This window comes from Lactuca sativa, chromosome 3, assembly GCF_002870075.4.
Source record: "Lactuca sativa cultivar Salinas chromosome 3, Lsat_Salinas_v11, whole genome shotgun sequence".
Taxonomy (NCBI): domain Eukaryota; kingdom Viridiplantae; phylum Streptophyta; class Magnoliopsida; order Asterales; family Asteraceae; genus Lactuca; species Lactuca sativa.
The window spans coordinates 57,744,162-57,750,227 of NC_056625.2; positions in this window are offsets into that span (position 1 = coordinate 57,744,162).

Sequence of the window (6,066 nt, forward strand, 5' to 3'; positions counted from 1 at the left end):
TAAGCCCCGTTAAGCCATGATTAAGGATCTCACCCACTCCCGATGAGTATGCAACATTGTTTTATCGGTTTAGTTCATTACTTAACACAGTTTTAGGTTAAGGAAATCTAGATGTACGAACTTTTCAATCTATGATCTCTCATTAGAATAATGAGTTGTTTAGTAATTACATACGTAATCCGTAGTATACAAGGGTTAACTAAGGTGACCGGTTTGACTTGTTGACTTTATTTGACTTTGACTTGACCAGAATTTGACGGTTGTCACACTTGGTTCTTCTCTTGCTTCCAACTTCATATGGTTAGTTCATATAGAACTTTTATATGAGGAATCTCGATGTGACCCTGATTTTTTGACCGGGATGTTGATAATTGATGAAGCAAAAATGCTTAAGAACACATATGAAGCAGAGTTTCTTAAAGAGTCTGATTCCAAGAGTTCCATGGACGTTGACAATGTTAACATTGGTGATCCAGAAAAGATTTCTCTTCCCTATGGAAAAAAGCCATCCAATATCAAACCGTTTGATCGTATGGTAATGAGAAAGTTCAATTCTGGTATCATTCCATGTGCTAAGCCCAAAGAGTCCATTTGTTTCTACTACCAATTAAAGAGACATTGGTTGCGAAGCTAACCAAAATACCTTGAGGATCTTAAAGATTGGGAGGTCAATTGGTGTGACTCTACTTCAGGTACATCCATCATCTAATTCCATAAGTTCCTATTCTTAGAATCTCAATACATGATGTGATGATAACATTTTTATGGGATTGTACGATTTAAAAGAAGAAAGGAAGCTTGAGTAAATTGAGCTAAATCTAATTGTGAGAAATGGATTTTCATCACATAGTTCGATGGTCAGAATTTGGAGCTACTACTAGGGAGTTAGGATAATCTAATAGATTGTTATTCCTGTTTGAGTTGCCTAGAAATATATTTTTTTCATGTTATGCATTATAAGGATAAGTTCTAGTTTTCCTTTTAGCAATAAAATGAAGTTTTGGTTTATGAAGTTGCCTTATTTATACATTTCCTTGAAATGGCATTAATGAAAAATGTTGATCATGTTTCTAATAATAGCAATATTAATTGTGGATATTGATTCTTCTAGAACATGCTTGTGGTACCATCATAATCGGCCAAGTGAAAGGAATCTCATCACCAAGTTTCAATTGCACAGAAACTTGGAGTCATACGATTTGAATTGCATGATGCATAAGAATCTTGTTTATTGGAAAATTATGATTGATTCATTGTTCACATATTTATGTGAGACAAGTGAATGACTAATGGATCAACTACATGTTGACATGGACTTTTATGATCCACCACAAGGTACGATAACTTTTTTCGTCATGATTTACTGATGCTTCAACAAATATGATTATGTTTATAAAATTATAGCATAATACCGATACATTTGAAAAGATTCAAAGAGTAACAAAACGAATAGAAGAATCTATTAGGCAGAAAAATAAAATATTCTCCAATCTAAAAAGCAAGGAGAGTGCTTTAGTATCATATTTTATGATCATCTTAGTAATTATGGGATTGTATCACAATTAATCCTCCAAGAATATCTTAGTGCAATTGTATGGCTAAGAAGAGGAATGAAACATTGTTGGAAATGGTTCGATCATACGATAAGTCATACTTTGTTCTAACTAAGCTTTACAACCATGATCTAGTAACTGTAAATCGTATCTTGAGCTCATTTCAAACTAAGAAGGATGAAGACACCTCGAAATATGTGGAGTAAAGAATTCTTTTCTTACTCTAGCACATTTAGAATTGGAGTTTTGATGTTTTCATTAATCGAGAAACAAAAGATAATGAGATCATATCAATTCTCTGAAGTGTTTTCTTTTCGGCAATCCACATGAACTTTTGAATATATTTTTTTAGCTTGGCAAGGATTGTTCCTTGAGAGAAAGCTCATAGGTCAAGAATTCAGTTGGAGTCATATTGATCTTGAGAACATACAAGAGTCAACCAATAATAATTCTTTTAGTCATCACTAGCACACAACCTGAGGTTTATAACATGTTGTATTTAATTGACATACTCTAATTTATGTGCACTTCTAGTTGAGTTGACAATGCTTATGAGTTTTATGATCTTCATTTAACTACAAAAGGTAAAGAACGTTAGTCAGTAAAAGTATATTGGTCAATATTGGTGAGATACTAACAACATGGAAGCATTGGTAGGCCCTTGAGCCGCCACAAGGCAAGAAATTAAAAATAACGAAGTTCGGTCCATGAAGGAAACTAAATCTGAATTTGGTTTGTCCTAAATCTAGTCTTGTGACTGTAAGGTTCACATGGATGCCCCATTGGTAGGAGCCTCTGTCGTTATGAAGATCCGCTCCTTTCCTTCTTCTCTAATTGCCATGTTCACACTTTCCTGCATACATTGTGTGTTAGGATTTATACATTACTCTTGAAAGATAAAAATGGGTATAACAAGGTCTGAAGGATGGAGGAGGGAGTGATATGAGATTGAAGTGACACAAAGTGGTGAAAAATAAAAGATGAGTATAGCACATAGCCTGATAATTACCTTGAGGAGAGGATGATGCCATGGGAGAGTTCTAGTCTATTGAACACGAGATTAACAATGAAATTCATTCATTTTGTTTCTTAATTCACCCGATTTTTATTTTCTTTATTAATTTCAATTGCCGAGTATCATACACAAACAAGTAAAATTATGCAAGACGACTACCATACAACGACAACATGAAGGCATGTGAATGAGTGAACCACTACGCTTTGCCAAAACTTCATAGAACTCAAGGCGAATGGCTATGTATTTGTTATAATTACAATACTTAGACATGTTATTTATTATAGTATATAAGTAATTCCTTCCAAAACTTAGCACCATTTGTTGCAATTTGCACGGATTTATGCATGAATTTCATATTGCTAGCTATATATGAACTTCATAGTTTTTGATAAATACGATTGTAATTAACATATTCATTATATACACAATTCAAGTGCTATATAAATTCTTCCAAAAGTTCCCTCTATAATTAATTCAGATGTGAAAAGAAGACTTGGAATAAAGTCATAATTTCCTTCTCCCATCTATGTGGGGGTCACTCTCCAAAATATGCACTAGTGAAGACTATACTCTTTATGCAAATGCAACTTAAAAACAACATAAAGTTAACAAAAAATGGACACATAACAAACTAAAACAAATGAAAACACTTGAAAACCTAACTTAGGAAACTAAGCTACATAGACGAAGGTGTTAAATGAAACAATAACAATAAAAAAGTCGAATGATTGAGAAATGTAGTAGCAAAAAACCGAGATAGTCATCAAAAACCAAACAACCAATCCAAGATAGGAAGAAAAGAAAAAACCACTACATACCGAAGGAGTCACAGAGAAACTTGCTTATAAACCCTGATGAAAACACAATTATATATTCTTAGACACTTTTTGATTATCATAAACAATTCTTTATAACTGCTCTCCTGATTTTTATTTATAAAAAAATAAAAAAAATGTCAACATGATACTAAGGTTGATGCAAAAGTTATTGTGTTAGTTTCTATGTGTTGGATTTCAAGTATTACATATTTAATTATTTATCAAGTATTTCAAATATTAATTGAGGATGACAAAATATTTTAATTTTTAGAAAGTTAAAGTTATCAAATTTAAATAAAGATAACGAAATGACAAGAAAGTCTTAAGGTTTTATAAAAAAAAAGGTTACATTTTTTAACAACTATAAACAAATATTATTTAGATTTTTTAGTACTATATTTCAAATTTAAATAAAGATAACGAAATGACAAGAAAAGTCTTAAGGTTTTATAAAAAAAAAAAAGGTTACATTTTTTAACAACTATAAACAAATATTATTTAGATTTTTTAGTACTATATTTCAAAAGTTATTTCGGACACATAAACTTTCAATACCCAAAAAGCTTCTAGCCTAGTAGCATCTGATATTGCCCTTCCTCTTTAAAGTCGAGGGTTCAAGTCCCACTATGAACATATGTGAAATAATTTAAAAGTAGTTTTAGTATATATTTTTATTTGCCGTTCAAAAAAAAAAAAAAAAAAAAAAAAAAAAAAAAAAAAAACACTTTCAATAGTAATGACACCATTAAAATTGTAGTTGCATTTATTGTTATAGTTGTTTTTTTTTTCAAAAAAAAAAAAACATTAACTTTCAATAGTAATGAAACCATCCCATCCCGGAAAACACTTTGATCTGCCCCCGCCTCCGATTAAGTAGTTGCATTGACAACCTCAACCACCAATTATTTCATAGACTACATCAGAATGTTGAGTACATATCCAAAGTAAGACAAAGTATGTGGAAGATAGATAACTCATTATTGATCTAAAATAATGTAAGCATTGAGGATTTAAAGCATATGGTATTGGCAACTTGAAGTAGTGTTATAACAAGAAGTAACAAGAATAATGGGTGGTGTTCTTGGTGTTATAACACCATATTAGGAGGAGGAGGAGAGAGAGAGAGAGAGAGAGAGAGAGAGAGAGAGAGAATTTGTGCAACCAATAGAAAATCACGTTTAATCTAGTCATGACCACAACAAAAAACAACACAACTAGATACAACAAGAAGGAGGGGGGGGGGGGGGGGGGGTGCTGATGCATCTTAACGGCGTTGAGGATGCTCCACATCAGCAACAACGAGATGCAACATGCCTCATACTTTATACTCTTAAACATAATAAAACACCAACGTAAAAAGGATCAACAATAATAATGATAACGATATATTTAAGATGTACAGAAAACACTCAAAAATCAAAAAGTTGTTATCAAACAATAAGTTATTGGCATTTATAAAGGTCAACTAAGGATTAAAGGAGTAATTTTGAGTTGATATAATACGAAACACTAACTTAACTCAAAGCTCAAACCTTACTCGAGCACGATCAATGCATAATTTTTAAGCTTGAGCTTGACTTTCTTAAAATAATCGTCACTTTCAAGCTTAACTAGATTATATAATTATAAATAAAATAAAATTTAAAAAATGTATTTTTTGACATAACTCTACTGAATTTAGTAAGCTTTACGAGCCGATTATTTTAATGCTGGAACACTACTTGATAAGATATACGAGCAGCTTAAGCTCGATTTGATATGAACAAAGTTGATTTTGAATATTTTTAGAAAGATAACACTACCTATCTTTATGTTGAGTGATACAAAATAGAAGATCACTACTTCCCTGTCCAAGAACCTATCCAGTACCTCAACTCGATCCGGTGATTCATCAACTGGTATATTATATAATTGTTAATAAACAAATGTGGTAGATATATTTAGTTATAATTATTTTTATGAATTAAATAATGGGAAGGGATAGAGCACAAACTACTAGGAAAAAAGGAGAAAGGAATCATATAGGGGTGGGGCGTGGGTGGGCAACAACCACGAATTTGGAAATAATTCTGATTCCGTAGACCATGTGGGTTTAACCCTACGTGGCTCGCTCTTGTGGTAGAAACTGGTACGATTGCTTTTCAAATCTTTTAAGTCGCCTTCCAAATAAATGCTAATAATGTTTTCTCCTTTTTCAAAATTTGATTTGTACAAAACTACAAAAGTTATTTTCTTTACTATGATCTAAATAATTTGTTATTTTTCGTATTAATTAGAATTCGTTATAACATGTTTATAAAATTCCTAATATTTTCTAATGATTTTTAAATTTATTCACCTATTGTCACAACTGCACTCATGGAAATATATATATATATATATATATATATATATATATATATATATATATATATATATATATATATATATATATATATATATATATATATAAATTTATTCACCTATTGTCACAACTGCACTCATGAATAAATTTAAAAATCATTAGAAAATATTAGGAAATTTTATAAACATGTTATAACCAATTCTAATTAGGGGTAATGTCACTGTAGCACATAGAATTTTTAACGTTTGGCTAATTTGGTCCTTAAAGTTTTTTTTGGTACATTAGACCATTAAACTCGTAACTGACCTTTTAATTACACCATTTTAGCAACTT